The 26,935-nt window shown below is 36.9% G+C and overlaps 1 non-coding gene and 1 pseudogene across 2 annotated transcripts; both read right to left on the reverse strand.

The window, feature by feature from the left end:
* Positions 1–35: 35 nt before the first annotated feature.
* On the reverse strand, positions 36–26,935 carry LOC146904748 (uncharacterized; annotated as a pseudogene). Its single transcript, XR_015019556.1, has 8 exons — positions 26,624–26,935; positions 2,006–3,384; positions 1,821–1,880; positions 1,552–1,629; positions 1,358–1,427; positions 1,004–1,275; positions 678–905; positions 36–463 (listed from the first exon to the last, which is right to left on the reverse strand). The product of XR_015019556.1 is annotated as an uncharacterized LOC146904748 (transcript).
* Positions 11,692–11,798, reverse strand: LOC146904749 (small nucleolar RNA R71). The gene has a single exon (XR_015020789.1). It is a non-coding gene; the product is annotated as a small nucleolar RNA R71 (small nucleolar RNA).

Genomic DNA, 26,935 nt, shown 5'->3' on the forward strand with positions numbered 1-26,935 from the left:
TTTTTGTCCCTCTTCATTCACAATAAAACTCAAAATTTCAAATAAAGTAAAAATGCTACTCCTTTCAATTCAAAAGATACTAAAAAGAAGATGATCTCCTTTCAATTCAATATATAGTATGTACAAGCATATTCTAAAATTAATAGCATCAAATCATATAATAATTCCTCTTGCTGCTACACAACATTAAGTTTCGTTTATACACATAACATATATATTCAACCAAAATTTGAACATCTATTCCGTTAAGTTGAAGTTTAAGCATCAGAAGCTGCAGGTGTCCACCATTTCCTCTAAGGAGTAATCCTAGATGATATCATGGAATCGGACGAGAAGTCCAAAGAGAAAAAAGAGCACGACGACGATGAAAGTATTCCCCAAGAGCAACCAAGCCCCTAGCAGCTTGGTGTGTAGACAGGATGCGTGACATGTGTATCAGAGTTTGCTGCCTGAGATGATCTGCCTATGGACGACACAAATCATTCACAATGTATTAAATTGAATAATGTAATGATGAATATGGAGCATAAAGAAATACTAATTCAAAATATATGAACTGTCATCGCAAAATTAAATAATGCGGAAGGGTTTAATTATAATTTGAAAACCAGAACTTAGGATAAAATAGTGGCATTAGAAAATTCCTAGTTGATTCAAATTTCTTGGTGTTACATTACCTGGATTGCAAAACCATCTAGTCCCTCAAATTTATCTATAGCAACAGCCATCTGACTTTCATGATCTTCTGCATTTAATGGATCACGTGCCATTTCTTGGACCAGACTCTGCTGGAGTTTATCGAGTCCTTGCGAAAGAGCATCTTCGGCTTGCTGAGACGACATGTGAAGTTCTTCAATGCTCAAATTTTGTTCATCAGTCAAAGGCTCGAGTTGTGGCGCAATGAGCTGTAGGAAAAAAAAAATCTAATAATGATTAGTGATTCGTTGAGGTTTCGACAGTACCAATTTTTTAATCTAATTCCCTATTAAGATCAGATTTGTACATTTAGAAGCTGTGATGGGGGAGATCCTCCGAACCATAGGGAAAGGCGCTCTACGGATGGTTTCCACAGACCGGAGATTAAATAGAGAGGATCAGCCTTTGCAGCATCAGTTTTTATTCTGAAAAGATCCGTGTAATGATTCCAGACACTCTGAACAACTAGACGGAGCTTCACTTCAGACGCATTAGTTTGAAATGCGTTTCTGAGTTCTTCGTTCCACCTATGGTTCTCGTCAACCCAATTTTCATATTCAATTTCAAACGCGACAATCCCTGGTTAACAAAACACAAAGATCACTAAGAAAAATGTAACCAGAAAAAAAAAAACTTGAAATTGATATCATGAATCACAAACTTGGGTTTATTGTTTCAGATGATCCCATAAAACTGGTATCTAATGCAATTCTTGTGCAAATACCCTGCAACTAAAGTAGAGATTTTAATATAAATATATGCTTAGAATTGACAATTGAAAGAGCATAACATAATTATAAATCACAATATAAAGAACAAGTAAAAATGGTAAATTAATTGTTAGTTTTGGTTCACCTGCTTTCTTGCTCTCCCAATCTCCAGCTCCAATTGCATGAGCTTCAATCTGCTTGATTCTAATTGTTTAACATCATCCTAGAATATGTTTCATATTTGTGGATTAGTTAAAAGTTAGTTTGTTAGTCAGTTATAACTGCTTTCATCTTTCTAAACTGTTCTATTGAGTTGAATGGGATAAAAACCTCGAGTTTCGTTTCCTCAATCGTTTTACATAACAAAAGAACAAATCAAAAGACTTTTCCTATAAGTAAATTTATTTATATTACCTTTTTGCGCTCCCGGCTTTTTTGAGCAGCCTCTCGATTCTGAGCGAGGCGTTTAAGTACCTACACATAACGTCACAGACAAATAAACAACTCAAATCTTTCATGTTCTATATTATCTCTTTCTCAAAAACATTTTGGACAAAAATCAAAATGTCACAATTTATGTCTTGATCAAATTTCATTACCTTACTAACATCTTTATTTGCAGTCTCTTCCTCAGCTCCTGAATGCTTCCTTGATTCATGAGGAACACTCCTCTGACTCTCTTTCAAGATATAACAGGCCATGTTACTCACCAAGGGATGTGTGGATACTGAATAATTATTATAAATACTAATCAAAGAATGGGATTCAAGCGTATTCAATATGGTATTCCCTTCATCAAATATTTCTTCCAAACACGCACTCCCATTTATCTGCCCATTGTCAACTAGCTTCATGATCAACTCATCTTTTTTAATCTGATCCAAATCTATACCCAAATCTTCAATAGATAATAATGCACAGTACAAAAAACAGTTTTGCAAGTTGTTTTCCATCAAATTATCAAAGCTACTTTTTAATACTTTGAACACTTCTTCCACCTCTTGTCCCATTTCCAATTTTTTAAGTTTATTGAGTGCATGCTTCCATTGGTGAATGTCTTCAATCCCTTTCATGGTTCTAGCCATCACATTGATTGCAAGTGGTAAACCCCTAAATCTCTCTACAATACATCTCGCAATCTTTTCTATTTCATGTGGAAGTATCCTAGTTGTTCCATCATGTCCGAGTTTTAGCATAAACAACTCCCAACCTTTACATGTGTCGAGAGGATACATTTGTAGTATAGCATATGGCTGGCAATCCATCTGGTGACATACATGTTTCAAACGAGTTGTTAGAATCACTTTAATGCCATTCACTTTTGGATGAATTCCCATCTTCTGCAAATCAATATATTTCCAAACTTCATCCAAGATAAGAATGGATTTTCCCTTTTTCTCCAATGCCGAAGACAATTTGTCAGCTCTAAAATTTTCATCGTCTTCATCAAGCTCTAAGCCTATTCTTTTTGCTATATCATGTTGCAGTTTTGAGATGCTATAATTGTGAGAAACAGTGACCGAAAACACATCCTTGAAAGTTGTTTTCCTTTTTACTTCATTCTCCACGAGGGTTGCAAGTAAAGTTTTTCCCACTCCTCCCATTCCACATATACCAATAACAAAGACTTTGTCGTCTTCTAAAAGTTTAAATACTCTCTTGATATTTAAGTCTAATTCTTCCCCAACAAGTTCAGCCGATAGAGTGAGACGTCTCTCTTCCTTGTGTCTTTTCATATTTTTTATCAATTCACTTACAAAAGGAGTGTCATTTAAGTTATCATCCATGTCTCCTTTCATTTCTTGTAATTCTCTCAACCATACATCAACTTTTGGTTTACGCTTTTTGCCTCGAGACTCCAACGATTGCAGTTGTTTTGCAATATCGTTTTCCTCACAATCTAAATCAAGAATCAATTGTTTTAATTGATCAATCTCACTTTTGGAAACATTTCGGTTACCACCGCTACCGTTCACACCTGCTTCATTATGTTTGCATGTTATATAATAAAGCTTAATCATTTAAGTTTTTAAAATTTAAATTGTTTACAGGTTTTATATATGGGATAAAACTTTAAAAAAAAGAGTCAATGTAGCTCTTTTTAACAACAAATTAAAAAATTTCAATGTAGCTCTGGTTTTTTTTACTAAATTTACTAAAAAAAAGTCAATGTAAAAACTTACTATTAATTTTTTTTTTTTACTATTAAAATTCTAAAAGAGTGTCTTTCTGGGGATCTCTTTAATATTTCATTTATTTAAACCAGCGAAAAGACGAACACTCACATGCCCTTCCTTTCCGCTCTTTTTATTGCACTAACGCTCGTAAAAATATCAACGATATTTTATAGAAATTTTGTGTGTAAATTGTAAATGATATTTTATATAAATTTTTTGATATAGACAAAAATTATAAGTATAGATATTTGTGAATTTCAAATGTAACAAACTCAACAAACCATAATTATATTTTTCAATGACAACAATAATATAACAAATATAACAAAAAAAATGAATAACACAAACAATATAATATGGCATGGTGGGGGGTCGGTTACAGGCTGGAGGTAGAGAGGGTTCGGCGTGGTGGAAGGAGATAGTTAGTATTCGTGATGGGGTCGGATCAGTGTTTGGTAGTTGGTTCCCTGACGACTTACGTTTAAATGTCGGTAATGGAGCTAATACCTTGTTTTGGCGTAGCGCAAATGTTCAACTTGGGGTGGGAGAAGGGAGGGGAGGCTTGGAAGTGGAGGAGCAGATTATGGGTGTGGGAGGAGGAGTTGTTAGCAGAGTGTAGGACGTTATTGTTTAATGTTCATTTGCAGGTTGATACTACAGATACCTGGAGTTGTATTCCAGATTCAGCAGCAGGGTATACGGTTAGAGGGGCGTACCGCATTCTCAATCATGTGATGCCTCCAGTTATTACATAATTTGGTTTCGGCGAATTTTCTTTGGAGAAAGGACGTTCCTACAAAGGTTAAAATTTTTGCTTGGCGCCTTTTTCGGAATCGATTGCCTACGAAGGTGGATTTATTTCGCAGGGGGGTTATATTGAATGAGGCTGTCTTGTGTCAGCGGGTGTGGAGTGCATGAATTTGACACTCATTTGTTCTTGAATTGCGACGTTTTTGTCCAGATGTGGGATCTTGTTCACGACTGGCTGGGTGTTCAATTTGTGGCTCCATCTACCTTACAGGAACATTTTATTCAGTTTGCTAACTCTTCAGGTTATGCAAAACCTCCGGTTGCTCTCATGGTTCTAGTTTGGTATACAACTTCTTGGAAAGTATTAAATTGCTTTCTTTCTGGTGGTATAAGGCCAATTTTGCTGTTTTTCATTATCAGTTTCATGACTGGTGCTGGAATCCGTTTGTATGTTCCAGCTGCGGTTAATTTGTAAACTGTTTGCTTGAACTCTGTTGTATCTTTTTGGCTTCTTTCTCTAGCACACCTTGTGCCGGGAAAGTAGTCCGTTGGTGTTAATATATCTCATCTTGATTTCTTTAATATATATATATATAATATCATTATATGAAAATTTGATTAAAGGTATAATTGAAATAACAAAAAAGTCAGCCCAACATCTCTCTGAAACCTCCTATTTTCTTTATATATAGTATAAATGAGAAAATTTAAAAAAAAAATAATTTTAATATTTAATTTTTGTGTTAATACCTCAAATAACCCTTGTAATTTAGACGATGTATAAAAATAACACATCTAAAAATAAAAACACAGATTTTAACATGTAATTTTAGATTCTTCATATTGCCTTTGTCTTATTAAAAACTATTCCTCAAATAACAGTGTAATGTGGGCGAGGTTTGAAAATAGCTCATGTAAAGAGCTAAATTAAGGGGACGAGCATTATCGAAGGCAGGCAAAGAAGTTATGATAAAATCTGTGTTATAATTTATTCCTTCATACATAATGAGTATTTATCTTCTGCCAAATTCAATTATAGATGATATTGAGAAGATGATCAATGCATTTTGGTGGGGAGGAAGGAGTAACAATCGAGGGATCAAATGGATGGCATGGGAACGTGTGGCGTGCCCTAAAGAATTTGGTGGAATGGGGTTTCGAAATTTCAAAGCTTTTAATCTCGCTATGGTAGCTAAGCAAGGATGGATTTTTCTGTCTAATCCTGAATCTTTGGTTGCTAGAATCTTTAAATCGAGGTACTTTCCTCGTTCTTCATTTATGGGTGCGAAACTCGGTAATAACCCGAGCTTTGCTTGGCGGAGTATTTGGAATTCACGCCAGTTACTTTTATATGGCAGTAGGTGGACAATTGGAAATGGGCAACATGTCAGCGTGATGAATGATCCATGGGTTCGACGTGTTCATGGCAGCTGGATTCAATCCCCACAAAGCCAAAGTGTGCACAGTTTGAGTGTGTCTGATTTGATAGTTGACGAGGGACGAGTTTGGGATATTGATAAGCTTGAATCTTTGTTTCAAGATGATATGGTGCAAGCTATTCTTGACACACCACTGTTTGCGGGAGTTCAGAATAATAGAATAACATGGATGATGGAATGTAACGAGAGGTATACTGTTAAGACTGTTTATCAATTGGCTATGATGGAGCTGTTACATATTGATCGGTTCCATTTTGAAGGAGAGTGGCATAGAATGTGGAAGGTGAACTCCCCTCATAAAGCACGAAATTTGTTATGGAGGATTTGCAGGGAGTGTGTTCCGACGCGTCTCCGTCTACAAACACGACATGTTCAATGTGAGGTGAACTGTCCCTGGTGTGATACGGCTGTTGAGGATGATTGGCATGCTTTTGTGGGTTGTACGGTAGCTCATGAGAGTTGGTATTGGGCAGGGCTTTCGACCGTGCTGCAATCGCGAGTTGGCACTGTGAGCAGTTTGGCAAATTTTGTTTTTGACATATGTTGTTCCGAAAGCCGAGACATTGCTGGTCGGGTGGCTTTACTTCTTTGGCAAATTTGGGCTGCACGTAATGATGTCATTTGGAATGACGCTCATAATACTTCAAAAAGCATTGGGAGGACAACACTAGATGCATGGCAGCAATGGCAGGAGGTTCATAAACATCCCTCACCTTTGGTTCTGCAACATGGGCAGAATAGAGTGCAAGGTAACAACTCAGTTTGGGTGAAACCGCGCGAGACATGGTTGAAGTGCAATGTGGATGCCGTGTTCCATGATCGTAGTCGTAGTACATCTTTTGCTTGTTGTGTTAGAGACTCTAGTGGGAAATTTATTCGGGCTCAAACGAAATGGCAGAGGGCAAATATGACAGTTTTGGAGGGGGAGGCAATAGCCTTACTTGAGGCCATTCACTTTGCTGATGGGAACAGATGGGACCGGGTTATCTTCGAGTCTGAATCAGCTACTCTAGTGCAAGCTCTATCGTCTTCGGGCCATGGTGATTCGGAATTCTATGCTATTGTTTCTAGTATTATTTATCAATTATCTTTACATTCCAACTTCGAGGTGAAGTTTGTTAGGAGACAAGCGAACATGGTTGCTCATACATTAGCTAGGGAAGCTTGTTCTTGGGCTAGTCACCGTATTTTTTATTCTTATCCTTCTTGTATTGAACACTGGTTGATTAATGATAATAGTTAACTTTACTTTGGTCAAAAAAAAAATATAAAAAGTATAAAATCACACGGGTGGAATCTATATTTTTATATTTTACATGAGTTATTTCCTGACATCACCAAAATTAGAAAGGCTATTTGATATATCTACCCTTAATTTTTCTTTTTTTGAAGGATTTTTTAAAACTGTTAACGAATTGAAACTAAAATAATTAAAATGCGTTTTCTTTTTTTTAATAAAAAAATTAATATACTTCATCCGTTTCAAAATGAGTGTCGCTTTAGCCAAAAAAAATTGTTTCAAAATGAATGTCGCTTTACATTTCCAATACAACTTTAATTTTTTTTCTTCCAACTTTACCCTCAATAAATACTCCAACTTTTCTCTCAGACAATTTCCAATGCAACTTTATGTTTGTCTTTTTCTTATAAAGTAAAGGGCAGTTTAGTAAAAGTGTTATATCTAATGATTATTTCATTCCATTTCTTAATCCGTGTATCAACACCTAAAACGACACTCATTTTGAAACGGAGGGAGTACTTTGATAGATGGTTCGATGAATTTCGTGATTAGTGGAGGATATATATGATCGTATTTTTTAAAATAATTTTTAGTGAATTGTTAAAGGATTTATGAATCCTTTTTATCTATGACTCCTTACAATTCAAATCTAAATTCGTTAAATCCATCCATTTTGTCAATTTTTAGTAATAGTGCTTATGTTGGTTGACTTGCCAACCGATTTAACAAAGGATGAGGTGGCAGTTTTGTAATTACCAAAATTGCACTTTATTGCAATAATTTTTTTTTTCTTTTTTTCAAAAACAATGAATTAGAACCCGTACCTTCAGATAAATTCATGATTTCAGCATTATTTAATTTTGATGGTTAAGTGAGCTTCTGGTATGAGTGCCAATCACTTTTGGAACACCTTCAGCCACTTTCAATGAAAGATAGAAATTGTCGCAATTTTTAAATTTTAACAATTCAAAAACATTACCACCATGTTATCACAAAATATAATGTTCTTTTTTATAACACTAGTAAAAGACCCGTGCTTCCGCACGGGTTGCATAACATTGTGGTAATCATATAAAAAAACTGTATAATTACATTGTTAATATTGACAAATGTTTAAGGATGATAAATGAAAATCATCAGCATTAATATAATGTTTCTATTGAATATTTTTTTCTTATATATAGAAAAATATGTTAAATATTTGAATCGCATATGTTGTGGATTTTATTTTCTTATGTACACGAAAACAAATTTTTATAGAATAAAATATATTTTTTACAACTCATGATTATTTTCAAAATATTAAAATTAATATAATGCTTCTATTAAATAAATTTTTATTTTATATGCTAAACACCATTCAATGTTTACATCTCACTCGTTACAGATTTTATACATTTTATCTGCATAAACAAATTTTATGAAAATACTCCCTCCGTCCCTATATATAAACACCCTTTTATTAGAGGCAAAGAGTGTTTATATATAGGGACGGAGGGAGTATATGAGAAGTTTGATATGATAAAATTGTAGAAACTCATTAATATTGTCAAAATATAAACATTAATATAGTGATTATAAACATTAATATAGTGATTAAATAGAATAACTTTTTATTTTATATGCAAAATACCGTTCAATGTTTGCACCGTACCCGTTGCAGATTTTATGTGCTTATATATGCATAAATAAATTTTTATGTACATATATGAGAAAATCAATATGATAAAATTTTAGAAACTCGTGACTATTTTCAAAATATCAACATCAATGTAGTGTTTCTATTATAACTTTTTATTCTATATGAAAAATACAATTCAATGTTTGCATCGCATACCCGTTGCAGATTTTATGCGTTTTATCCGAAGAAAAAAATTATGTAAATATATGAGAAAGTTAATATGATAAAATTGTGGAAACTCATTAATATTGTCAAAATATAAACATTAATAAAGTGTTTCTATGGAATAACTTTATTTATATGCATAACACCGTTTAATGTTTTCACCGCAACCCGTTGTAGATTTTATGTGTTATATATGCATAAATAAATTTTTATGTACTTATATGAGAAAATCGATATGATAAAATTTTAAAAACTAATTACTATTTTCAAAATACGAACATCATTGTAGTGTTTCTATTAAATAACTTTTTATTTTACATGCAAAACACCGTTCAATGTTTGCATCTCACCCGTTGCAGATTTTATGCGTTTTATCTGGAGAAACATATTTTTATGTAAATATATGAGAAAGTTGATAAGATAAAATTGTGGAAACTCATTAATATTGTCAAAATATAAACATTAATACAGTGTTTGTAATGAATTACTTTTTATTTTATATATGCAAAACATCGTTCGATGTTAACACCGCATACGTTGCAGATTTTATGTGTTTACATATGCAGAAATATTTATTTACGTATATGAAAAAATCGATATGATAAAATTTTAGAAACTCATGACTATTTTCAAAATATCAACATCAATGTAGTGTTTCTATTAAATAACTTTTTATTTCATATGCAAAACACCGTTCAATATTTGCACCGCACCCTTTGCAGATTTTATGCCTTTTATCTGAAGAAACATATTTTTATGTAAATATATGAGAACGTTGAAACGATAAAATTGTGGAAACTCATTAATATTGTCAAAATATAAACAATAGTATAGTGTTTCTATTGAATTACTTCGCACGCGTTGCAGATTTTATGCGTTTTATCTGGAGAAACATATTTTTATGTAAATATATGAGAAAGTTGATAAGATAAAATTGTGGAAACTCATTAATATTGTCAAAATATAAACATTAATACAGTGTTTGTATTGAATTACTTTTTATTTTATATATGCAAAACTGATGAGTCATAGATAGTCTTATTTATTGCCTTATTTAGTTTAGTTTTATTTTAGATTTGATTTTATTTTATTGCATTTTATTTTAGTTTAGAATATTTAACTTCAAATTGTGTTTTATTTTATTTTAGGAATAAATATATGGTGGAAGGTGCCTTGGAGCAAAAGAAAGAGGACTGGAACAAATACAGCGCAAGAATACGAAGATACGGGACAAAAATATGTTCCCCCAAAGTCAGAAGCTTGGCACGGCCCGTGCCAACATGTGGAACGGCCGTGCCCGTCCCAGAATCCACTTTTGCTGCTTTTCTTCAAGCCCAAGTTACCCTGTTGCGGCTTTACCGTTTTATCCCTTTAGTTGCTTAGTTTCTAAGTCGATTGTAAAGCTATAAATAGAGTAGCTCTCCACCATAAAACAATCATCCTTTACTTTGTTTATTTCAATTGCTATTTTAATAAAAGTCTTTATTTTCCCTTTTACTTTCTTTGCAATTTACTTTACTGTTATTTTCTCTCTTCTTCCCCCATGTCTACGATGAACATGAGTGAGTAGACTTCTTCGTCTTGGGATTGTTGGGGAGTCTAATGACTCAATCCTAAACAAAACATGTCTAAACCCTAATTTCTATGTAACCCTAATTTCTAATCTAGATTCACCGTCTTAACGTGGATTAACAATTATCAAACTGTGGAAGCGAAAGCGGAGGGTTTGATAATCGTTAATCCATCATCCCAAACATCAATTCATAAAGCGAGAGCGGAGTCTTGATGTTGGAACAAGTGAATCTAGACAATAATTGCAAAACAGTGAAATAGTCTTTGCAATTATTGAGACAAAGAGTAGTTTCAATCCTCTATGCATCTTCTAGTAATCATGTCAGTGAAATAGGCTTGGTTACTAGAAGTAAACTCTCACTGGACTTTCATCGGAAAGGTGAGGGGCTAAGGGAAACCGGTCTTTAGAAATTAGTGTGTAAATCATGAAATTAGATGTTTAGGTTTTGTCTAGTGATGGGATTAGTCATTATGATGAACCAATGATCCTAAGGCCCTTTATTATTATTGTTTTTACCTTCAGCAATCAAACCCTCTTTTATTAACTTTCTCTCCTCTAATCATTCACTAAAAGTTAATTAAGTTGAACAACTCCCTAGCGGAACGATAACTCTACTTACTACTATTACTTCGATAGGCCGTGCACTTGCGGTTTGGCCATATCAAGTTTTTGGCGCCGTTGCCGGGGAGTTAACTAATTTAATTAGCTTTTTCTTAGTGATTAGAATTCTCTTTTCTTTCTCTTTTCTTTTTATTTTTAACTTTTTTATTTTTCTGTTATCGTTAACTTCTTGGGTTCTCAATTTTTATGCGAAAAACCAGAAATCGAGTTGTAATAATCAACGAGATCGAAAGGTATTTGCATAGAAGAAGGAGAGCGGCACAAAATAACACCGCCATGGCCAATCGCACTCTCAAAGGGTATGCAACGCCGTCTACGGCTGAGCCACAAGCTGTTATTGTGTACCCAACGGTTGAGGATGACAATTTTGAAATTAAGCCTGCCCTACTTAACTTGGTGCAGCAAAACCAATTCTCGGGATCCCCCACTGAGGATCCCAATCTTCACATCTCTGTTTTCCTACGAATTAGTGGAACCATGAAGGAGAACCAAGAGGTCGTAAGACTTCATCTCTTTCCCTTTTCCTTAAGGGATAGAGCTAGCGCTTGGTTCCATTCCCTCGAAGTCGGTTCCATTACTTCATGGGATCAGATGAGGCAAGCATTCCTTGCCCGTTTCTTTCCACCATCTAAAACCGCTAAACTTAGAGACCAAATCACGCGGTTCAACCAAAAAGATGGGGAATCTCTCTATGATGCGTGGGAGCGTTTCAAAGAAATGCTAAGACTTTGTCCCCACCATGGCCTAGAGAAGTGGCTTATAGTCCACACTTTTTATAATGGCTTGTCTTATACCACTAAGATGTCTGTTGATGCAGCTGCAGGTGGAGCACTTATGAACAAGAACTACACGGAGGCGTATGCCCTAATTGAAGACATGGCTCAGAATCATTACAAATGGACCGACGAGAGAGCCATCACTAGTTCTTCATCCTCCAAAAAGGAGGCAGGTATGTACGAAGTCTCTAACTATGACCACCTTGGTTCTAAAATTGATACACTAACCGAAAAACTTGAAAAACTCAATGTTAGTGCTATCAATTCTGCTTCTACTCCTTCTTGTGAAATATGTGGTATAACTGGTCATGCTGGCATTGATTGCTAACTAGGTAGTGCTATTAATGGTGTTGAGCAAATGAATTATGATCAATACAACCAAGGGATGCGACAAAATCAAAATTTTTATAAAAACCAAAATCCATATGGACAAGTAGCACCACTCGGTTATGCAAACAACCAAAGACTCACTCAGAAATCCAATTTGGAGATTTTGTTGGAAAATTCTATTGCCAACCAAAACAAACAACTTCAAGAACTTAAAAACCAAACTGGATTTCTGAATGATTCTCTTTCCAAGCTCAATACCAAGGTTGATTCTATTGCTACTCACTCTAAAATGCTTGAAACTCAAATCGCTCAAATAGCCCAACAAGTGGCTACCTCTTCCCAAACGCCGGGAGTCTTTCCTGGTCAAACCGAAGCCAATCCCAAAGCCCAAGTTAATGTTATATCTTTTGGGGGTAGTAAGTTAGGCGAAACTTTTGCTAAGGTTAAAAACATTGGGAAAGAAAATGTCAAGCCCTTAGGTGATATAGTTGTGATAGAAGAAGCAAAACCACTTGAAGAAAACAAAACTCCATCCCCCTTAAATCCTGAAAAGCTTAAACTAGAGGGTAAGTTTGAAAAATTTGTTAACATACTTAGGAAGATTTGCATTAAACTTCCCTTTGCTGAAGCTTTGTCTAGGATGCCTCTATACGCCAAGTTTTTAAAGGAAATTTTTTCAAAGAAATGGGCTATAGAGCATAATGAGACAATAGCCTTGGCTAAGGAAACTAGTGCAATCATCCAAGAAGCACCCCCTAAGCTTAGAGATCCAGGTAGCTTTGCCATACCGTGTGAAAATGGGAATGAAACCATAAACAAAGCCTTATGTGACTTAGGAGCTAGTGTTAGTTTGCTGCCTTTGTCTCTTCTTAAAAGGATAGGGATAGGAGAGTTGAAACCTACCGAAATGGAATTAAAGTTAGATGACCGTTCTACCATGAAACTTGTAGGATTTATCGAGGACATACCTGTTAAGATAGAGGGGATATACATCCCCACTAATTTTGTAGTCGTTGACATTGAAGAGGACGATGACGTCCCTATAATCCTAGGTAGACCTTTCCTCGCAACTGCGGGAGCTCTCATTGATGTTAAACTTGGTAGGATAGTCTTTCAAGTGAGTGATCAAATGGTAGGATACGAGCTGGAAAACGTTATGAAAGGTCCCGCTCTTTACTCTTGTTGCATGCTTAACGATCATGTTGTGAAAGAACGTTTTATAGCGTCATCTACACAATATGATATCTTTGATCCATTCTAAGGACTCTTTCTAACCGTCAAGCTAATGACATTAAAAGAGCGCTTCGTGGGAGGCAACCCACGCATTTAATCGCTTTTGTTTTGTTTTTCTTTGTTTTAAGTATTTTTGTAGGTAATTGTCCAGGTTGATTCGAAAAAAAATGGAAAATTTTTGAAGCCCCAGGACCAGAGAAGAGGCACGGCCCGTGCTAGGTATGGCACGGCCGTGCCAAGTTTTTAAGGCAAAAATCAAGCCCTGAAGTCAGAAAGATGGCACGGCCCGTGCCAATAGGTGGCACGGCCGTGCCCGAGCTCTACACCCCCATATATACAAATTTTTCTTTCTTCTTCCTCATTCACAAACAACAACCCTCTTTCATCTTTCAAACTTCTCTCTAAACCTCCATAACCTTCAAACCTTCAAACCCTCATATCTCCCTCAATTCTTAACCAAATCACTCGATTCTTTCACCAATCAACCACATATTTCATCCAAAACAAAGACCACCAATCAAAAACATCTTTCATCCATTCAAACCCATAATTCACCAAAACCCTAATCTTTCAAAACCTAACCCAAACACCACAAAACCTTAACCAATCTCCACATCCAAACCAACAAACCTTCCTTAAACATCAACCCCAACCCTAAACTAATCCTTTCCACCAAAAATCCTCCCAAACCCTAAACCTTCAAAACCAATTCCAACAAGGGTCAATGGCTTCAAGAAGAAGTGGTAAAGAACCAGCAAGCTCTCAAGGAGGACCTCCCCCAAAGAAGCAAGCACAAGTGAAGAATCATGGAATAAACTTCAAAAACAACAAGCAACGGGACAGGTATAAAATTCTAATCTCTAAACACTTGCATCCTTCTCGTTATCCTGATCCCAATACTTTAGATGTGCTAGAGCTGTTTGATGATGTTTCTAGGTTGATAGGAAAGTTAGGTTGAACTGATTTGCTGAAACCTATGCGGGGTTATGAAAACTTCACTTATGAATTTTTAAGCTCAATTGTTTTCACTAAAGATAAGTTGAATTTTGATAACCCTAACCATAGAGTTGTTTTTCGGTTGATGAATATTGATTATGACATGTCACTTCAGCACTTTTGTGAGGCCTTAGGTTTTGCAAATGAAGGATATATTCATGATCATTGGGATCCTAGCCTAAAACCGGATAACTATGACCTAGCTGCCTTTTGGACACGTATCACCGGCGTTTCCAACTATGTTCCTAGAGCCAACAAAGCTAGCAACATCCACAACCCCGTACTTAGGTACCTCCAAAGGGTAATGGCTTGCACTATTTGGGGTAGAACCGAGCTAGGAAACACTAGAACCGATGAATTGTTCATGCTATGGGCAATGCTCCACGACCACCCCGTCAATACTTGTTTTTATTTGATTGATTACGTAGACTTTGTCGGTACTAGACCGGCCGGTAGAGGAGACATAGTGGTGGGTGGCATCATTACATATATAGCTAGGTGTTTTGGAGTAGGTGAAGATGAGGGGATCAAACCAATTGAGGGAAACAATAGGCTTAACATAGAAACCCTTATTGCTATGAATTTCATCAAACATCGTCCACCGCTCCATTACCAACTTAAGCTAAATGTGCCAATCATGTTTTTATTGCCTAACCCATCTCGGACTACCACCGAGGTGGAAGAAAATTGGTTGTATGTTAATGATGTGCAGGTTCTTGGTGAGCAAGATGATGAAGAGGGAGAAGGTGCTAACTTGCACCATGATGAGGGAGAAGGTGCTAACTTGCACCAAGAGGGGCACCATGGCCATGCAGCCGGTGAGCTTAATGAAAATCAAAGATGGACATGGATTCATAATGAGATCGAGAGGATGAGCACCGAGCAACAAAGGCAAGGTGTTGAAATCTCCGGCCTTCGCAATGAAGTTCAAAGGGGCAACCGTGTCAATGATGAAAATAATGAGATGCTCCGTCGGATGATGCAACACCTCCAACTTCAAGGTCCTCCTTACGGACCTCAATAAACAAATGTGAGCTTTCCTCTTCCTCTCTTCTCTTCTTCTTCTTCCTATCTCTCTCATTCTTCTTCTACTCATCTCCTTCTTTCTTCTCCTTCTACTTCTTCTTCTTCTTCTTTTTAATTTCTTTTTCTTTGAATCATTGAGGACAATGCTTCCCCTAAGTGTGGGGGGGCCTAATAAAGTGTCTAGAGTCGTAGTGTTCCCAAACTCCCTTGAACTTTATTCTTTTGTTTTGTTTTTAGGGCAAGAGGCATGACTAGTAGCTTGTTTTTAATGTAGAAATGGCATGAAAAATTTTTGTTTTGTCTCTTCCTTAGGTTGCCTCTTGTACATGAAAGTAGTTTCTTGTGTTCTTGCTATACCCATATCTTGTTTTAATGTGAAAATTCTCCAATGAGAAAAGCACCCGGTCGCAATCCTTGAGTAAATGTATGAATAGGTATTTTAAGGAACACGTTCTATCTTTAGTGTTAACTTAGACCCTTTAAAGTCTTAAGAGTAAAAGTAGTATAAGTTTGTGTGGGAAAATTAATCAAATTGTTCTTAATTGTTATATTCTTTTTAATTTGTTAATGTTAAATGGGGCGGGAGAATGGCACCAACATGTGGGGGAAAGGACAATTACATCCTAACTTCCTAATTGTGGTGGTGACTCCTTAATTTGAACTTAATGTGAAACAAATTCATCAATGCTAGGGGGAAAGGACAATTACATCCAAAAAGACTTCCTACGCGGAGATGAAACAAATAATAATTTTGCAGCACTGTTTAGGGTGATTTTGAATCTAGGGGGAAAGGACAATTACATCCGAGAAGACTTCCTACGAGGATAGATAGCCCCTAAGCATCTGCAGCCCCTTGTGCTTAATTGTTAAATTAATTCAATCTTAACTTAAATTCCCATCACTCTTATATGAAATGAAGAAAGGACTTTTCTCGGTTACTTTAGCACTAAGGATAGAACCTATTCCTCATAATATATGTCTTATACAGGAGCAAAAAAAGGGTTGGACTGCACACACACACTCACTTGAGACTTGATGTTGGGTAGAATAGGTTCATAAGGAATATTTGAAATTGTAATTAGTGTACTTCAAGCAAAGCCTTTCTTTTGAGACATTTTGTTCTTAATATTGCCATAATCAAATCTTTTGTTGCTGCTATGTTTGCTGCCTTTTTTCTTGAGGACAAGCAAAGATTCAAGTGTGGAGGAGTTTGATGAGTCATAGATAGTCTTATTTATTGCCTTATTTAGTTTAGTTTTATTTTAGATTTGATTTTATTTTATTGCATTTTATTTTAGTTTAGAATATTTTACTTCAAATTGTGTTTTATTTTATTTTAGGAATAAATATATGGTGGAAGGTGCCTTGGAGCAAAAGAAAGAGGACTGGAACAAATACAGCGCAAGAATACGAAGATACGGGACAAAAATATGTTCCCCCAAAGTCAGAAGCTTGGCACGGCCCGTGCCAACATGTGGCACGGCCGTGCCCGTCCCAGAATCCACTTTTGCTGCTTTTCTTCAAGCCCAAGTTACCTTGTTGCGGCTTTACCGTTTTATCCCTTTAGTTGCTTAGTTTCTAAGTCGATTGTAAAGCTATAAATAGAGTAGCTCTCCACCATAAAACAATCATCCTTTACTTTGTTTATTTCAATTGCTATTTTAATAAAAGTCTTTATTTTCCCTTTTACTTTCTTTGCAATTTACTTTACTGTTATTTTCTCTCTTCTTCCCCCATGTCTACGATGAACATGAGTGAGTAGACTTTTTCGTCTTGGGATTGTTGGGGAGTCTAATGACTCAATCCTAAACAAAACATGTCTAAACCCTAATTTCTATGTAACCCTAATTTCTAATCTAGATTCACCGTCTTAACGTGGATTAACAATTATCAAACTGTGGAAGCGAAAGCGGAGGGTTTGATAATCGTTAATCCATCATCCCAAACATCAATTCATAAAGCGAGAGCGGAGTCTTGATGTTGGAACAAGTGAATCTAGACAATAATTGCAAAACAGTGAAATAGTCTTTGCAATTATTGAGACAAAGAGTAGTTTCAATCCTCTATGCATCTTCTAGTAATCATGTCAGTGAAATAGGCTTGGTTACTAGAAGTAAACTCTCACTGGACTTTCATCGGAAAGGTGAGGGGCTAAGGGAAACCGGTCTTTAGAAATTAGTGTGTAAATCATGAAATTAGATGTTTAGGTTTTGTCTAGTGAGGGATTAGTCATTATGATGAACCAATGATCCTAAGGCCCTTTATTATTATTGTTTTTACCTTCAGCAATCAAACCCTCTTTTATTAACTTTCTCTCCTCTAATCATTCACTAAAAGTTAATTAAGTTTAACAACTCCCTAGCGGAACGATAACTCTACTTACTACTATTACTTCGATAGGCCGTGCACTTGCGGTTTGGCCCTATCAAAAACATCGTTCGATGTTAACACCGCATACGTTGCAGATTTTATGTGTTTACATATGCATAAAGTATATGAAAAAATCGATATGATAAAATTTTAGAAACTCATGACTATTTTCAAAATATCAACATCAATGTAGTGTTTCTATTAAATAACTTTTTATTTTATATGCAAAACACCGTTCAATATTTGCACCGCACCCTTTGCAGATTTTATGCCTTTTATCTGGAGAAAAATATTTTTATGTAAATATATGAGAACGTTGATACGATAAAATTGTGGAAACTCATTAATATTGTCAAAATATAATCAATATTATAGTGTTTCTATTGAATTACTTTTTATTTTATTTCGGTAAAACATCGTTCAATGTTTGCATCGCACCCGTTGCAGATTTTATGCGTTTTATCTGGAGAAACATATTTTTATGTAAATATATGAGAAAGTTGATAAGATAAAATTGTGGAAACTCATTAATATTGTCAAAATATAAACATTAATACAGTGTTTGTATTGAATTACTTTTTATTTTATATATGCAAAACATCGTTCGATGTTAACATCGCATACGTTGCAGATTTTATGTGTTTACATATGCATACATAATTTTTTATTTACGTATATGAAAAAATCGATATGATAAAATTTTAGAAACTCATGACTATTTTCAAAATATCAACATCAATGTAGTGTTTCTATTAAATAACTTTTTATTTTATGTGCAAAACACCGTTCAATATTTGCACCGCACCCTTTGCAGATTTTATGCCTTTTATCTGGAGAAACATACTTTTATGTAAATATATGAGAACGTTGATACGATAAAATTGTGGAAACTCATTAATATTGTCAAAATATAAACATTAGTATAGTGTTTTTATTGAATTACTTTTTATTTTATATATGCAAAACATCGTTCAATATTTGCACCGCATCATTTGCAGATTTTATGTGTTTATATATGCATAAATAAATTTTTATGTACATATATGAGAAAATAGATATGATGAAATTATAGAAACTTAACTATTTTAGAAACAATTTCAATTTATATGAGAGACATGAGAGGCAGAGAGCGTGAGAGAGGCGACGGTCATGGTGATTATCATGGTCGATCGCACCGGTCCTTTTCACCGGTTGAGAGATTTTTCAGGGGGGAAGGGATCCAAGCAGGGTGCCACATATGGGGGGGATGGGGGAAATTGGTTTGATGTGAGACCGCGACGTCAGAAAGCGTTGCGACGGGATGGTCGAGGTCAGGACAGACAGTGGGAGGCATCTCGGTTCGATGTCAGAGGTGATTATGGTTATCGACGGTCTAGGTTTCGATATGCTACGAGGGAAGGACGGTTCTCAAGGAATAGGTCGTGGGATTCAGCTTCGTGGGAGCGCCCTTATACGTCTAGGTCACGAAACCCTAGCAACGTGGATGATGTTGTTGTTCATCGACGGGAGGGGAGAGCATTTTCACGCCAGCACAGAACCAATCAGCCAGGGGAGAATCGCACGACTGGTGCAGGTCCTAGGAAGCGATTGACAGAAGAAGCAATTATGGGGAAGGAAGGCGAGGCAGAATCTTCGCGTAAACGGTTTGTCACATTCTATTTTACTAATTTCCATATGCAAGCTCCTATTTTTATTCTTAGGCAAGGTTTTGAGGTATGTGGGATGTTGGAGGAGGTCTTTGTTCCTAATAAACTGAATGTTAATGGCGAGGCATATGGGTTTGTGCGGTTTTCGAATGTCCGTGATGTTGATAAGCACTTACGCGCAGTGAATTATGTGCACTTTGGTCACTTGCATGTCAAAGCGTCTTTAGCACGGTTTCATAAGACTAATAAGATGGCAGCGGTGGTGGAACGTGCGGGGAAGGATGTGATTGCTGATCAGAAGGTGGTTAAAGTGGAGCAAGCGGCTGGAAACAGCAACGAGAGTGACGAGGGAGAGATACCTATACGCAAGGTCATTACGGTCGAGAAGGACGCACTGCTGGGGAAAGGGAGCAACATACCTGTGCTGGAAGAGGAGAGGGTGAGTGATAAAGGGAAGGGCATGGTGCGGAGCAGTTTGAGGATGGATGAGGAAGGAATTGGCCGTAAAGCAGCAGCAGCGAATGCTGGAGAAAGGCTGCAACAGAAGCAGGCTCATGAGTCACAAACGATAGTCCAGCAGCCTAGAAAGTTGGTTAGAATGTATCGGTCATTAGATAGTGACTTGCAATGGGCGAGGAATGGTCTGGTTGGCACAGTATCAAATGGGGAGGCGATACCAGTGATTCAGAGACGCGTGGAGGATGCTGGATTTCGAGATGTTGATATTATTCCGTTGGGGGCTGATAAGGTATTCATCCATAGCTTGTCAAGTGTGGACATATTGCAAACTGTGGTCGAAGCGAAGCAATTCTTTTATCTTTTATTTTCAAATATTGTGCGATGGGAAAAATTGACGACGAAGTTTCAGCGAGGTGCTTGGATACGTGTGTACGGGGTACCAGTGCATGCTTGGCGTGAAAGTTGTTTTAAGCTATGTGTTTTGGATTGTGGGCGCTACCTTCGCACGGATGAATGCACCTTAAATAGAGAAAGATTTGATTATGCTAGGTTGTTGGTTGCGACTTCGTCGTTGGACATTGTAAATGTGACTGACACGATTGTAATTGACGGTGTTCAAGTTGAAGTTAAGATGTGTGAGGAATGGGGTTTCACTCTGGGTGAAGATGCTTGTTTGATGACGGAAGAAGAGGGATCGAATAGTTCGAATGAGGATGAACATGTTGATTTTCAAAGGGACTCGGAGGAGGCAAATAATGTAGATACCTTAGTTGGTAATATTGTTAAAGATTTGACAGTGGAGGATAGGGACGTTTTGTTAAAAAATAATGATCTTGAAAAGGTAGCTCAAGCATACTCTGAACATGGTGCTGAGAGGGGGGCGTCTGCCCGAAGTGACATTCCTGTTAGTGATGGTCAACAGAAACTCCCTCATGTGCAGCGTTTGAATGGGTCAGGTGAGGATGATGCGGATGGTGGCTATTTGACTGTCAAGAAGTGAAGTTTACGTCAATCTTCGTGTCCTCCGGGAGGCGCTCGTTCTTATTCTTCGGGACCATGGAGCAGGGAGTGGCTACAGGCACAAAATTCAAAAAAGAATTGGCCATCATCGTCTCGAGCTGACAAGGTCTAGATATAGGGGAAGATTGTTGTCGAAAGAAAGTAGGAGGTGTGCTAAATCATATTGTTCACAGTTTAAAAAAGGTGGCTCGTATGCCTGGGAGCGATCGAACAGAGGTGTTGAAAATTTTACGAAAACAAGAACGTAAACGCCAACGAGAACTTAGTTTGCAACAAGTGGTGGAGGGGGTTTCACAAGGATCTAGAGATGGAAATGCATCATCTTCTTCAGTTAATCCTGGGTGGCAACATTGGGTGGTGATGCGTGGGAATGATAGAGTGGCGAAGGAAGATGTTAGGGGTATAGGTAGGGACATTGGTTTGGATTTTCTGGGCGATATTCAAAACAGGTTTGAGGTGTTGAGTGGAGTGGGTAAGGACGTGAAGTCAGGGGTGGTTGTGGGAAAGGAAGGGGAGGGAGGTTGGTTAGGGGACGAAGTTTGTAGGTGTGTGTGTTGGAGGGTGTGGCGGGTGGGTGGGTGAGGGAGATGAAGTTGTTTTCTTGGAATGTTAGGGGTCTTGGTGGTTTAGAGAAGTGAGGGTTTTGGTTGGGGAGAAATTACCTTGGATTGTGTGTCTTCAGGAAAAAAAATTCTATGTTTGTGATTCTTTTCTTGTGGAGTCGTTATGGGGTAGCTCTTATTGTAATTTTTCTTTTCGACCCTCGGAAGGTGCGTCGGGGGGGCTGTTGATTTTGTGGGACAGCATGGAGGTGGAAGTTTGGTCTTCTGTCAGCAGACAACAATTTTTATTGATTCATGGTAAGTTTATTAAGTTGAATGAAGAATTTTATTTGTTTAATGTGTATGCTCCATGTGGGCTTCGTGAAAAAGAAGCGTTGTGGGTATCCTTATATGCGCAGCTTCAGATGCTTCGGGGTAAACCTGTGTGTGTTTGTGGAGATTTTAATGCTGTCCGAACTGTGGAGGAAAGACGTTCAGATAGGGGTGCAAATGTGTCGTATGATCATGTTGGTTTTAACACCTTTGTGGAAGATAACGTGCTAGTAGATTTACCGCTTTTTGGTCGGAATTTTACTTGGTTCAAAGGAGATGGAAGTTCCATGAGTCGGATTGATAGGTTTCTGTTGTTTGAGGAGTGGTGTTTTCAATGGCCTAATTGCGTTCAGACAGCCCTTTTGAGTGGTCTCTCTGATCATTGTCCTCTTGTTCTGTCAGTCGATGAGGATAATTGGGGACCCCGGCCTAATCGTATGTTGAAGTGTTGGCAAGATGTTCTGGGTTATAAACAGTTTGTGTCTGATAAATGGAAGATGTTACAGGTGGAGGGTTGGGGAGGTTTTGTTTTACGTGAAAAATTAAAGTTGATAAAAGAGGCATTGAAGGAGTGGCATGTTACTCATACTAGGAATTTAACTGGGAGAATTAATTCTTTAAAGGAAAGGCAAGCGATTTTAGATGGGAAAGGGGAGGACGAGGTTCTGTCAGAGACTGAAATTGAAGAATTGCATGATATCTCGGTCAATATTCACTCGTTATCTCGGGCGAATACTAGTATCTTTTGGCAACAATCTCGGCTTCAATGGCTTCGTGAAGGGGATGCGAACTCAAAATATTTTCATTCCGTTCTTCAGGGCAGGCGTCGTCGTAACTGTATGCATTCCATTGTTGTTGATGGGGCGGTGGTGGAGGGAGTACGGCCCATTCGCCAAGCTGTTTTCTCACACTTTTCGAATCATTTTAAGAGAGGTGAGTCTGGTAGGCCAGCTTTGAGTAATCTTTCCTTTAAGACTTTGAGTGGTGCTCAAGTTGGGGGCTTAACTAGACCTTTTTCTGAAGACGAGGTGAAGGCAGCGGTGTGGGATTGTGACAGTTACAAAAGTCCAGGTCCGGATGGGGTCAATTTTGGTTTCGTTAAAAATTTCTGGACGGATATGAAACAGGACATTATGTGGTTTATGGTGGAATTCCATCGGAATGGGAGGTTGTCCAGAGGTATTAACTCAACTTTTATCGCTCTTATTCCTAAAATTGACAACCCGCAAAAATTGAATGATTTTTGACCCATTTCGTTGGTGGGAAGTATTTATACAATTTTGGCAAAGGTCCTTGCGAATAGATTACGGGCTGTGGTCGGTTCAGTTATTGCGGAAGAACAGTCAGCTTTTGTGCATAATAGACAAATTTTAGATGGGATTCTTATTGCAAAAAAAGTGGTGGATGAGGCATATAGATTAAAAAAGGAATTACTGTTGTTTAAGGTAGATTTTGAAAAAGCGTATGATTCAGTAGACTGGGGGTATTTGGATGCGGTGATGGAAAGGATGCATTTTCCGGTTCTTTGGAGATTAAGGAATGTATAGGGACTGCAACAGCTTCTGTCTTAGTAAATGGTAGTCCAACTGATGAGTTTCCTTTAGAGAGGGTCTTCGGTAGGGAGACCCTTTATCCCTTTTTCTCTTTTTGTTGGCGGCGGAAGGGTTGAACATAATCATGAAGTCGGTGGTTGCGAGAAATATTTTTGAAGGGTACAAAGTTGAAGCATCTTCCTCTGTGACTGTTACTCACCTTCAATTTGCGGACGACACGTTGCTCCTTGGTGTGAAGAGCTGGGCGAACGTTCGGGCTATGCGAGCGGTTTTGATGTTGTTCGAGGCTATGTCCGGTCTGAAAGTTAATTTCAATAAAAGTAGGTTGGTGGGTGTTAATGTTTCTGATTCTTGGCTGAATGAGGCAGCTTCTATTCTCCGTTGTCGAGTGGGGATAATGCCGTTTGTGTATTTGGGCCTTTCTATCGGGGGTGATTCGCGTCGATTGATTTTTTGGGAACCTCTTCTGCGTAGCATTAAAACGAGACTGTCTGGTTTCAATAGTCGGTTTTTGTCGTTTGGTGGCCGGTTAGTTCTTCTCAAGTCTGTCTTGACCTCTCTACCATGCTCTTTCCTTCTTCAAGGCTCCGTCAGGTATAATTTCTTCCCTTAATTCTATTTTTTTCTAAATTTTTTTTTGGGGGGGGGGGGGGGTTGTGAGGATTTTAGAAAATTATCTTGGGTCAATTGGACCACTATTTGTTCCATGAGGGAGTATGGCGGTTTGGGGGTGCGGAGGTTGAGGGAGTTTAATGATGCGTTGTTAGGAAAATGGTGTTGGCGGTTATTGGTAAAGAGGAGTAGTTTATGGTATAGGATTTTGGTGGCGAGATACGGTGAGGAGGATGGGAGGTTGGAGGTAGGGGGCCGGAGTGGTTCTTCTTGGTGACGTGAGATAGCTAATATTAGAGATGGGATAGCAGGAGTTGGTGGCGGGTGGTTTCAGGAGGGTGTGACCCGGCTGGTGGGAGATGGGGCTGATACTCTTTTTTGGCATGATCTGTGGTTAGGTGGTGTGCCGTTTTATGTGCGCTTTGGGCGCCTTTTTGATCTTGTGGTTGATAGATCTTGTACGGTTGCGTATATGTTTGCGCAAGGTTGGGAGGCTGGGGGTGTGGGTTGGAATTGGAGGAGGCGGTTGTGGGCGTGGGAGGAGGACATGCAAGGGGAGTGTATTACTTTACTTTCTAATGTTACTTTGTAGTTTAATGTGAAAGATACTTGGAGATGGGACCTGGACCACTCTGCAGGCTATACAGTTCGTAGTGCATATCAGCTTCTCACTTCTCAGGACACCCCACAGGTGGCAGGTGCGGAGGCTCTTGTTTGGCATAAACATGTTCCGCTAAAAGTCTCTATTTTTGCTTGGAGGTTGTTATAAAATCGGTTGCCTACAAGGATGAACTTGGTGCGTCGCGGTATTATTTCTGATAACGTAGCAGGTTGTTTGTTAGGATGTGCGGCAAACGAGACTTGTCAACATTTATTCATTTCATGTGATTTTTATGGCATTCTGTGGCAGCACGTTCGGTCTTGGCTTGGTGTCTCAGGCCCAGACCTTGTTACTGTTTCAGATCATTTATTGCAGTTTACTCATTCAGCAGGTGGCTTGAGAGCTCGACGATCTTTCATGCATCTTGTGTGGTTGCTTTGTACGTGAATCATTTGGAATGACTGTAATCAAAGGTTGTTTAATAATTTAGGTAGTTCCATTGATCAGTTATTGGATAAAGTAAAGCGGTATTCGCTTTGGTGGCTAAAAGCGAGTAATGTAATTTTTGTATTTGGTTTTCATTTGTGGTGGTCAAATCCCTTGGCTTGTTTGGGAATTGGCTAATCTTTCTGACTTTGTATATTTGTAACTTTGGGGGGTCTTCTTGGTACACCTTGTACTTTGAAGATCCCTTGGTTTGTTAATATATAAGCTTCATTTTTGATTGTTCAAAAATTTTTTTTTTATATTTAAAATACCGTTAAATATTTGCACCACACTCATTGAGGATTTTATATGCTTATATAAATATGCTTATATTTTTTATGTAACGATGTGTAATAGTCGATATGATAAAATTTTGAAAACTCGGCATTATTTTCAAAATATCAACATCACTGTATATTTTTTTAACAAATCAACATCACTGTATAATTTCTCCAAAACACCGTTATATACTTACACCGCACTCATTGTAGAATTTAAGTGCTTATATCTCCAAAATCAAATAAAAAGATAGTCGTCCATAGTTATCGTGATATAATATATTGACTTTGAAAAAAAGGACAATTATTCCCTAATTTATTGAGATTTATTTTATATATATTGTTTTTTCTATATATTGTAGATTAAAAAAACAAAAAATATTTTAAAATTCCTTAAAAAAAATTCAAAATTAAAGGTATTCCAAAGACTTATTAATTTTGCATCCAAAAAACAAATAAATTTGTTGTATCCATCTATCCATGGAAGTGCGGATTTGTTACAATTTCTTTTTTTAGAGAAAAAATTGGCTACACCTTCGTGTTTTTAATTAAAAAACAAATAACGTTTTAAAAGTATTCCAAAGACTTGTTAATTTTGCATCCCAAAAAACAAATATGCATGGAAATTTGTTATATCCGTAGATAATTCCATATTATTTGATTTTAGTTCAGTTAAAAAATTAGATTCTATATTTATCCGCAAAAATTTGTTAGATTTGTGATGACCATTATCCATAATTTTTTTAATAAATAAATTAATTTCATAGTTATCCGTGGAATTTTGCTACAATTGTGATAACCATTATCCATAATTAATTTAAAAAAAACAATTAAATTAAATTTTGCAAAATGACCATTCTGCACATAAAATTAAGGAGATTATGAGTTTTAAAGAGGACAATTATGAAATTTTGCTATACTTCAACTTTTATATATTGTTAGTAGATATATTGTTAGTAGATTATAATTTTGAACAAAATATAATGTTCTAAGCAAGTTCCTATGAAGAATCATGGGATGAGAGGGCAAAAGTCATACGCATAAGAAAGGTAAAGATTATGTGAATACTCGTGGTGGTAACATATTGATTTAGATTGAAAATGATAGTAGTTTATGTGCATGATTATTCAATTTATAAAACTTAATAGATTAACTAATTGAGCTACACCTAACTAACCGACTAATACTAACGGAATATAAATTGAATAACTTTATATTGAATGATATGCTAGTTAATTTATGAACTGAATATGCATGTATATTAAAGGTATTTAGAAGCCAAATAATAGTAAAAACAGATTATCATTTACCTTGATGTTGTGTTGAATAAACAACTCTATTAATCACAGCTTCTGGTGGTGGATTACTTGAAGTGGATGCCATATTGTTGTGAACTCCTTCATGATATTTGGAGCATCGCCTAATGCCTCCTCCTTTGCCACCAAGATGTGTTTCAATTCTAGAAGCTCCTCCACTAAACTTATCATTACAATAATTGCATATCCATTTAAGACCATTTTCTACTCTTGTAACATGTTTCCAGCAGTGCTCGTGTTTTCCTCTACCCATGATCAATAACTTTACTAAACACAGATCCAAGGTTAAATTAAAATAAGAGAATA

This window comes from Medicago sativa, chromosome 7 (genome assembly GCF_051527215.1).
Source record: "Medicago sativa cultivar Bolivia chromosome 7, Bolivia_mono, whole genome shotgun sequence".
NCBI classification, from domain to species: domain Eukaryota; kingdom Viridiplantae; phylum Streptophyta; class Magnoliopsida; order Fabales; family Fabaceae; genus Medicago; species Medicago sativa.